Source organism: Balaenoptera acutorostrata, chromosome 21 (assembly GCF_949987535.1).
Source record: "Balaenoptera acutorostrata chromosome 21, mBalAcu1.1, whole genome shotgun sequence".
NCBI classification, from domain to species: domain Eukaryota; kingdom Metazoa; phylum Chordata; class Mammalia; order Artiodactyla; family Balaenopteridae; genus Balaenoptera; species Balaenoptera acutorostrata.
Window position 1 is genome coordinate 11,603,529 of NC_080084.1, and position 11,578 is coordinate 11,615,106.

Consider the following 11,578-nt stretch of genomic DNA (forward strand, 5'->3'; position numbering starts at 1 on the left):
TACCCAGATCAAAAGGATTACTTTTTTTTTCATTGCAGCTATATCTTACAGATGTATCATCTATTTCTTCAATGCTGAAGAGGGAATGTAATACATTAACACATCAAGAAGCCACTGATAGTAGCAAAATGTGACAGTTTTCAAGGAAACACCTAACAGTCATGCCATATGTTTAGATTTTTATAATGAAAGTGATATATCCAATATCCATCCTAAGACCATGAGGGCATGCTTTGTCACTAAGAATAACCAAGCATGAAAAGGAAATATTCTTAATGAAGTTCTGTTATAGTAACTGACAGTAGTAAATAGAACAACATTCAAGTATTGCTATTAAACATGTATTTTAAAATAGTTTCACTTGCAGCCACTATGGAAAACAGTATGGAGGTTCCTCAAAAAACTGAAAATAGAGCTACCATATGATCCAGCAATTCCACTCCTGTGCATATATCTGGAGAAAACTCTAATTTGAAAAGATACATGCACCCCTATGTTCATAGCAGCACTATTTACAGTAGCCAAGACATGGAAATAACCTAAGTGAAGTGTCCATCGACAGATGAATGGATAAAGAAGATGTGGGGTGTGTGTGTGTGTGTGTGTGTGTGTGTGTGTTTATGTATTATTCAGCCATAAAAAAAGAATAAAATAATGTCATTTGCAGCAACATGCATGGACCTAGAGATGATCATATTAAGTGAAATAAATCAGACAAAGCCAAATATCATATGATATTACTTATATGTGGAATCTAAAATATGACACAAATCAACTTAATTACAAAACAGAAACAGACGCAAAGACATAGAAAACAAACTTGTGGTTACCTAAGGGGAAAGGACAGGGGGGATAAATTCAGAGTTTGGGATTAGTAGATACAAACTACTATATATAAAATAGATAAACAACAAGGTCCTACTGTATAGCACAGGGAACTACATTCAATATCTTGTAGTAACCTAAATGGAAAAGAATATGAAAAAGAATACATATTTAAATGAATAGCTTTGCTGTATATCAGAAACTAACACAACAGTGTAAATCAACTGTATTCCAAAAAAAAATGTTTCACCAAAAAACTGTTAGTACTAATAAATGAATTCATTTAAATTGAAGGATACAAAAATTAATACACAAAGATCTGTTGCATTTCTACACGCTAACAACAAACTACCAGAAAGAGAAATTAAGGGAACAATCCCATTTACAATTTCACCAAAAAGAATAAAATACCTAGGAATAAATTTAACCAAGGAGGTAAAAGGCCTGCACACTGAAAACTTACACTGATGAAGGAAACTAAAGAAGACACAAATAAATAAAAATGTAGTCTGTGCTCATGGACTGGAAGAATTAATTGTGTTAAAATGTCCATATCACCCAAAGCAATCCACAGATTTAATGCAATCCCTACCAAAATTCCAATAGCATCTTTCATAGAAATATAATGAACAATCCTAAAGTTTGTATGGAATCACAAAATATCGCAATAGCCAAAGGAATCTTGAGAAAGAAGGACAAAGCTGGTGGCATCATGTGCCCTAATTTCAAACTACATTACAAAGCTACAGTAATCAAAACAGTATGGTATTAGCACCAAAACCAGACATATAGATCAATGAAACAGAAAAGAGATTCCCCAAATAAAACAAACCCACACATCTGTGGCCAATTAATTTATGACAAAGGAGGCAAGGATATACAATGAGGAAGGGATAGTCTCTTCAATAAAAGGTGCTGGGAAAACTGGACAGCCACATGCAAAATTATGAAAGTAGACTACTATCTTATACCATGCACAAAAATTATGGATTGAAGCCTTGAATGTAGGATCCTTGACATTAGTCTTGGCAATGAGTTTTTGAATCTGACTCCAAAACCAAAGACAACAAAAGCAAAAAATAAACAAGTGGGACTACATCAGTCCAAAAAGCTTCTACACAGCAAAGGAAATAATAAAATGAAAAGGCAATCTCCTGAGTTGGAAAAAATATTTGCAAAATCATATATCTGATAAGGGGTTAATACCCAAAAACATATAAAGAACTCAATACAATGCAATAGCAAAAACAAACAAATGAACAAAAAATCCAATTTTTTAAAAATGGGCAAAATATCTGAAGAGACATTTTACCAAAGAAGACATATAGATGGGAAACAGGTACATGAAAAGATGCTCAACATCACTAGTCATCAGGGAAATGCAAATCAAAATCACAATTAGATATCACCTCACACTTGTTAGAATGGTTACCATCGAAAAGACAAGAAATAACAACTGTCAGCAAAGAAGTAAAAAAACAAAAGGGAACCTTTATGTACTGTTGGTGGGAATGTAAATTGGTGCAGCCACTATGGAAAACAGTATGAAGGTTCCTCAAGAAATTAAAAATATAACTACCATATGATCCAGTAATTCCATTTCCGGGTGCATTTTTTCAATAGCCAAGATATGGAAACAATCTAAGTGTCTGATGATGGATGAATGGATGTGAGATATACATATATATACCTTGAAGGCATTATACTAAGTGAAGTAAGTCTGAAAGAGAAAGACAAATGCTGTATGATCTCAACTATATGTGTAATTAAACAACAACAACAAAAACAACAAAAGGAACCCATAGATACAGAGAACAGATTGGTGGTTGCCAGTGGTAGGAGACAGGATGGGAGAAATGGGTGAAAGGGGCCAAAAGGTACAAATCTCCAGTTATAAAATAATTAAGTCATGGGGATGTAATGTGCAGGATGGTGACTATAGTTAGTAATACTATAGTGCATATCTGAAAGTTGCTAAGAGGGTAGATCTTAAAAGTACTCATTAGAAGAAAAAATATTTGTAACCATGTATGTTAACAAATGTTATCAAGACTTATTGTGATGATCACTTCACAGTATATACAAATATTGAATCATTATGTTGTACACCTGGAAATAATACAATGTTATATGTCAATTATACCTCAATAAAAAAAGGTTTGAAAATATGAGTACAGAACTCTATTTTTTAATACAGATTTATCAAAGAACCAGAAAGAAGTTCCAGGAAAAATATACATAATAATTGAAATGGAAAATCCAGTGGATGAATTTATAATGGATTAGACACAGCTGAAGAGAAAATTAATGAACTAAAAATTCTTTTTTTTTTAACTGATAAATGGTATTATTCCTTCCACAGAAAACATTAGAGAAACTTCGAGCCAAAAATATATGCTGACTTTCTGCACAAAGTGTAAAGGGTTTTTTTTTAAATTATGTGTAACATAGACAAAATTATTTAAGTCAATAAATTTTTAAGGAATTTCACATGTTCTGATTCTTTCCACTGCCAATCACCTTAGTTACTCCAAACTCATAACCTTCAAGATAAAATAGCCCTTTCAAAAAGAAGTTGTCATGTGAGTCAGCCCACAATTCTTTTAGTTAGGTTTCTTTGATCTCCAATGGAATATGGACACACTTCAAAATTCCCCACCTGTAACCTTCGGGATCCAATTTCCTCAAGCGATTTACTTTAGGACCATGTTTAGGGTCAGGAGATGGATCTGCCTGGTTCTGAATTTGACATCCTCTAAAAATGTATAAGGTTCAAATCATATTCACTCCTAAGCCATCACACCCTAGAACAGTACAGATCATTGGGATATGCCAATACCTAAGATTAAAAAAAGGTTTGACTGTTAGGTTTTTCATAGTTTACTTGGCAGCTCTGTCTTGTAGTTCTTTCCCACAGATCTAACAGGTAGTTCTATGAGTAAAGGAAAGTACACAGTTACTCTGAGGCATTTCCAACAATGTAGGTTTACAGAAAAAGCCCCATCAGGATAGACCTCAACAAGATAATTCTTAAGAAACAATCCAATAGGAAGTCCTGACAAAGATATGGAAAACAAGCTAAGTTAAACGACGTGAAAGATAGTGTGTGAAGGTCTAACATATATAACTTGGAGTTCCAGAAGGAGATGATTGTAGAAATAAAGGGGCAGAGGGACGCTTCAAACAAATAATGGCTGGCATTTTCCAAGAATTGCTAAAAGACACCAAAACTCAGTTCTAAGAAGCACAATAAATTTCAAATAAGACAGAGAAATTCACAACCATACAAATTTTGTTGTAACAGCAGAACATCAAAGATCTATTACTTTTAGGTATATATACATTTTACTACTATTCCTTTTGTTACATTCTTACATTAATATACTCTTTTGTACATATATTTCACAATAAAATATTTTAATGGCAAAATATAAAATACAAATAAATAGTTTCTGGACACTTTCCTTTTTTTCCCCAATGTAAAATCACATACGAATTAGCATATAATGTTTCTTTCACGAAAAAAGCTCTAGGCCTTTTTTTTTTTTTTTCTTCTTTTTATCTGAAAACACAGTAGAGATTTGAACTCTAAGTAGTCATTACTTTCAGGTAATAGTCCCTAAACAGTTTGAGTTACCAGAAACTTCTGTCTCCCCAACACCTGGACACATTGGGATTCTTTTCTACTGTGACCCATACGTGAAGTTCTTGATTAATGATAATGATTGGCGATATCCAACATTAGTTCCAAAGACTTCTGGATGAATTCATTAGTCAACAAAACTGAATGCCAATTGTTGAAAATACCAGGAACGTTCTCAGCTAAATACATGTTTTTGGTGTTCTCAAGAACAGTTTTTGAGTACAGAAAAGGCTATTCAGTGCTCTATTTAATTTCGTCTTTTTTTTTTTTTTTTTTGGCTGCACCGCATGGAATGCGGGATCTTAGTTCCGACTAGGGATTGAACCCGGGACCCCTGAAGTAGAAGTGTGGAGTCCTAACCACTGGACTGCCAGGGAATTCCCTCTATTTAGTTTCTATAATAAAATTCAATTTACAAAATTATAAGCTCCAAACCTAAGTCTTTCTTAAATTCTTAAACAACTAAACGAATCTTAATTTCCTATTTAGAAATCTAAAAACCATATTACCTTTAATGGTGCTCTGGATAATGTTTATATTCACCATAGATTTAAGCATCTTCAAACATTTGAAACTTTATTTATATATTTAATATTTTGAATACTTTAATAGTGTTACAGATAGACCTTAGTGAGCACTTAACTTCCTGTTAAAATCAAATATATTTAAATTATAATGTGAAGAAATAAAACATTTATATATTAAGCACTCTGATAATGTTTACAAGCTTACTAAGACTCAATTTAAAATCATGGTTCTCAAATGTAAAATAGCTAGCTAGTGGGAAGCAGCTGCATAGCACACAGAGATCAGCTCAGTGCTTTGTGACCACCTATAGGGGTGGGATGGGGAGGGTGGGAGGGAGACACAAGAGGGAAGAGATATGGGGATGTGTGTATATGTATAGCTGATTCACTTTGTTATAATGCAGAAGCTAACACACCATTGTAGAGCAATTATACTCCAATAAATAAATTATTAGTCATAAAAAAATCATGGTTCTACATTAATTATTAAATTTTTGAATAATTAAGTTAGAATTAAAGTCACAAGGCTAATCTATTTTTTATAATAATCCAAATATTAAATACTGTAGGTATGATATTTTACAAATCCTTTTTTATATAAATATTAATACAAAGAGATAAATACCTCTTTTACTTCATGATAAAACTTTCTAAGTGTTTGACAAATGCTTACTCCCAAGGAAATAATTATTTCAGTCTCCACAATGTAACCTTGGAGTTGACTTCCCAGTGTTCTACAGCTCTCAAAATGACCAGAAATTCAAGCTAAGAGGCTGACTGCACCGTTGACACTTACCCTCAGAGGAACTCTGAACACTTTATACTTTCCAAGTCTATGACTTTATAACCCAAAAGAGGCAAGTTCCAACACCTGAACTTCAAGTTTTACAGTATCTCCCCACTCACAGCTGTCTTAGATATATCATTTGATTGGATTTTAAATTTATTTGGCCCTTAAGACATATTTTCACTTTATCTTCAAAAAAGTTTGTTTCCCCTTGTACAGATTTTTTTTTTTACTGTTTCATATGCTTAGAAACATTATAATGATACATCCAGTTGTATTATGGTCATCACACATGGATATCACACAACACACAACTGTGTTGTCACAATTTCCAAGGCCATTCTTCCTAAGTCATTTTAAGGCAATTTATTTTTCCAGTTTTCCCCAGAAATGCATGAAAGAAATGACTAAAACTTAAAAGTCAGAAAATATGTTTTTACTACTGCAAAGTTATACCATTGCCACTCCTCTTATTCCTGAAGTGAAATGTAATCCTTACTGTCTGTATTAGTATTTGGATCATATTTAATTGTTAATGAGTTTCTTTTTAAATTTATCTGTTTATCACGTTTAAGATATCCAAAACAAAATTAAGGATCTGCCAAATGGTTGATCATATGTAAAATAAAGATAAAATGATTTGGAGATGCCCCCATAAACTCAAGTAAAAAGCATTTTTTGACCCAAATTACTGAACCCCCTTCAAAAAATAATACTCCACAGTCTTTCCAGTTTTAAAGGTCACTGACATTTTTAAAAATAAGTTTAGCACTAGCTAATGTAAAAGAATAATGAAGGGTACTGAAAGACCGAACAAAAATCACACACACACGTGAACACACACATGTGCATGCATACACACACACACAACTTGAAGAGACCAAGGGCTGATTCCCATCCTTTCATTAATAATTGACAGCATCATTGCTCTTGGTCTATCATTTGCCAGAGAAAATATTTTAACTCTGTAACATAAATTATAGGCTTTTTTATTTAATGGAAATTGATCTAGTAAAGAACTTTTATGACAGTTCTCAGGTACCTAACTTGCTTTCGAATTTTGGTATATCATTAAAAATACATGGTTCCTAATGAATGGGTGTATGAGCCACTTCTAAGTTAAATGTGGCACTGTAGTAGATAATTACTACAATGAGGTACCACCTCACACTGGTTAGAATGGCCATCATCAAAAAATCTACAAACAATAAATGCTGGAGAGGGTGTGGAGAAAAGAGAACCCTCCTACAATGTTGGTGGGAATGTAAATTGGTACAGCCATCATGGAGAACAGTATGGAGGTTCCTTAAAAAACTAAAAACAGAAAAAAAAACTAAAACCACATGATCCAGCAATCTTACTCCTGGGCATATATCTGGAGAAAACCATAATTCAAAAAAAATACATGTACCCCAACGTTCAATGCAGCACTATTTACAATAGCCAGGACATGGAAGCAACCTAAATGTCCATCAATGGAAGAATGGATGAACAAGATGGGGTAGATATATACAATGGAGTATATATGGCTATATACTTAGCCATAAAAAATAATGAAATAATGCCATTTGCAGCAACATGGATGGACCTAGAGACAGTCATACTGAGTGAAGTTAAGTCAGACAGAGAAAGACAAATATCATATGATATGGCTTATATGTGGAATTTTAAAAAATGGTACAAATGAACCTATTTACAAAATAGAAATAGAGTCACAGGTGTAGAAAACAAACTTACAGTTACCAAGGGGGTAAGGGGGGGAGGGATAAATTGGGAGATTGGGATTGACATACACACACTACTATATATAAAATAGATAACTAATAAGAACCTACAGTATAGCACAGGGAAGTCTACTCGATACTCTGTAGTGACCTACATGGGAATAGAATCTAAAAAAGAGTGGATATATGTGTACGTATAACTGATTCACTTTGCTGTACGCCTGAAACTAATACAACATTGTAAATCAACTATACTCCAATAAAAATTAATTTAAAAAAATACATGGTTCCTAATAAATGGTATATGAGTCACTTCTAAGTTAGATAACCACCCAAGATTTACAGCAAGAGAATCACAATTATGCAAGGAGGTGGGGGGCGGGGGGAATTGAAGAGGAGGAAGGAAAAGGATAATTTTATTTCTGGGAAACACTTCCTTCTCAAAAAAACCAAAATTACCTAAAAAAGCTAAAAGCAACTGTTCTATATTTTCATTTACGAAGTTAAGAAGAGATGATTTCTATTGTTACACAGCTATTACTTAAAATTAAAATAATTTTAAAACCGTTCCCTTTAATTTTCCACATTTCCCCTGCCCCCAGTAAAGCTATTTTCATTTTGGAACAATTCTAAGGCAACAATTGATGGCTTTTAAAATCAAAATTGAACCACTGATTCTTATTTGTAGAACTTGCTATATTTTCACTAAAATGTTATTAAATTCATTTCTATAATTCAGTATTATGAGTCAGCTAATATACAAAAATCCATATGAAATTGTTTAGATTTAACTTACTATGAAATCCTAAAATTTCATAACAGTTATTAGGTTTTTCAATAAAAGTTAAAATTCTTCCTTTCTCAAGTCAGGTAGTAGATTTTAGTGTTTTATCCAAAGACGTATTTTAAATCCTTAATGAAAAAAAATGCTAGTTTAAAAAGTAAATTATCTTCTAAATAAACTGAGAATAATAGAATATATTGCAAACAAAACAGACTAGAAGTCAGAAAAAGATAACCTGTTAAATAAAATTTAACTGATAAAGTTTCACTGATATAAATTAGAATATAGGGTGATTGTCAGTGAAAATGGTTCTCTTCATTAACATGAACCCAAGAATGATTTTATATTACAATATAAACAGTTTCAGGATTTTCTTTATTCTTATGGCATCTGAATACTGATGGTTTATAAACCAATTAAATTTCTGTTCATATCCTATGCTAATAAAATACACAACTATTATTTTTCTTTTTGGAATTATTGTTTTTAGTACAATAAGTAGAAATCTGGAGGGAAACAAAATTAGAATATACAAAATTCTCCTAATAGGAATTGGCATCTTTGGAGGAGCCTCATATTAAATCTGGCACCACTGCCTTTAGGACACTTGAAATAATAAACTCAGCATATGTGCCCCCTGGAGACAACGCGATTACACAACTATTTTTAATACTAGTCTTTCACAATAGAGTTGAGTAAACTTTTATGATTATATTTTTGTTGAGAGGGGATTGATAGAATTTACACATTTAAACATGTATAAACTACTCTTTCCTCCTTTAGGAGTTAATTGGTGAATTTTTCTTCTTGTATATCATTCACATCATAAACCAAGAAAGAAATTTTAGAAAATCCATATGGAAAAATATATATAATTTAAGGCTCTATGTTATATCCTTAACAAATGGACTAAGAATATATACATTTTGAGATGAAAGAGGAGATTCCAAGCTACCTGTGAATATTACTGACCAAGTGGAACAATTTCATCTCTAGCCCTCATCACTACATTAGATTATCCATCCTACAATTTGCTTATTGCTATTTTTAGAGAAATTTGACGTACCAGTAGAAATTCATCATCGAAATCTTCATGTGAAAAAGACAGTCAATGAAGATAAGTTTCAGCTTTCAGACTTAGCCTTGGAAATCAAGTAAGTCAATTCAATTACTCAAGAGTTTATGTGCCTAATATGTGTCAACACTATTGATTGCCAAGGATATAATAATGTATGAGACATGGACACTGACCTCCAGAAATCTCACAAGTAATTTGTGAATATCCTTTCTGTTTGTTTGTGTGTTTGTTTATTTGACTACAAACTCACTATTTACCTGTGCAACCAAGTGAAACATTCTTTATTAGAGTCATGAGAAATTAATTGTTCCTGGCACTAGACAAAGCTGCCTTGGCCTTGAAAGTGATTGCAGATCAAAAGTACTTAGGCAGGACAGCCAACTATTTGGCAAATTAATTTAAGAAATTGGGAACCTTTACTCTCATGTAAATATGAAAAATACACAAAAAGTGGTTTCAATGCAAGTGAGATAAGAGATGGCTGGTTATTTAACTGACAAGTGACCCATTTTCCCACGTCTTTCCATCATCAAACAATTTTTCCTTGCTTTTCTACTACCAAGCAGACAACATTAATTTCATAGAATTATGCACCAACCTCAGGATGCTGTAACCCAAGGGATTCTAGTTAGAATTAAAGTATTCAGTATAAAGGGTAGTATAGCAAAAAGGGCCTGGGACTTTTCAGCACCTGGGACAGTACCATAGGGCCAGAAAGAGAGGAAATATTTCATAAGAGAATGAAAATGAGAAATCTTCCAGTGGAGTGTTTCCCAAATTTTTCTGAAATGTTGAACTGTGACATAATATTATTTTTTCAAAACTGGGAGAATTAACTGTTTTGGGGAGGGATAATAATAATAGATGTCTTCCTGTGTGTCTGACCCTATTTTAAACATTTTACATGGCTAAACTTGTTTACTCCTCCCAACAACACTATGATGTAGGTTGGCATTACTTTCCCTATTTTATAGATAAGTGTACTGAAATTAAATAACTTGCCCAAGATCACACACCTTGTATACTGCAGATCCAGGATTCCAAGCCAGATATCCTAACTCCAGAACCTATGCTCTTAATCATTCCTCTGTGACATAATAAGGAAGACAGTTTAAGTTACAATCAATATGTTTTAAAATATTTTATCAAAAAGTTCCTTTTAATACTCTATGTATCTAAAGTTAATCATAACTTTCACAGAAAATTATTTACTTCCTTCTATTTAACAAGTGGTCCGTGCCACTTTATTTTAAGCATAATTTATTATGACTATTATTATTTGAGATAAAGCACAATTTATAAATGATTTTTAAATTAAATATTACATTGTATTAAGTTTGGAAACCAAACAAACATTATAAAAATGTAGAGTGAAACTTAACTATGTACTACAGTCTCAAAATAGTACAAACCTGTTTTCAATATCTGATATTTAGGAGTCTTGTACTTTATTCATAAAAAATCCTTTGGTATAAATTTGTAATGTTTGTGTGCTATTTATAGATGATGACATAATAGAGGTTTTAGGGTGTTATCTTCAAGCACTTCTTCACAAATAATCCATTATATTTACAGAGTCTTTATACCTCCCAAATGAAAAGCCAAACAATATAATTTTTACTATAGTTTTCTTTCTACCATTGTTTGCCAACAGCAAAAAAACTAGGTCTTGACATTTTAAAAAGTAGTTTTAAGGCAAATTCAAAAAAATATTAGGTTCTATAGTGACAAAAAATAAGATCAGTAGTTGTCATAGGCTGGGGCTGGGATTGGAATAGACCAAAAAGTGATACCAAGAAACTTTCGGAGATGATGGAAATGTTCTTTACTTGATTGTGGTGGTATCAGAACTCATCAAAGAGTACTCTTTAAATAGATATAGTTTATTGTACATAAATTATACTGTGATAACACTGACAAAATGGGGGGAAATTTTTATTTTATAACATGTAGAATAAGCTTATGAAACTCACTTCTCCAAGGAATATTTTCAACCTAAAAGGTTAAATAATAAAAAATCACAATGTCATAGTAAATTCAGGAAAGGTTAAAATTCAATACATTAGAGATACTGTGGCAAAAGTATCTAAAATTTTGACATTGACATTGTAAATAACAAATGGGCTTGAATAAATTCACCTTGGTCATCACTACAGAGGCAAAACATTAAGTTAGTAATACTCTATCCACTAAAGTATTTATATAGGAAG

At 32.2% G+C, this 11,578-nt stretch overlaps 1 non-coding gene across 1 annotated transcript; it reads right to left on the reverse strand.

Moving 5' to 3' along the window:
• Positions 1-3,716: 3,716 nt before the first annotated feature.
• LOC114236296 (small nucleolar RNA SNORA18) lies at positions 3,717-3,845 on the reverse strand. The gene has a single exon (XR_003622264.1). It is a non-coding gene; the product is annotated as a small nucleolar RNA SNORA18 (small nucleolar RNA).
• Between the last annotated feature and the right edge of the window lie 7,733 nt (positions 3,846-11,578).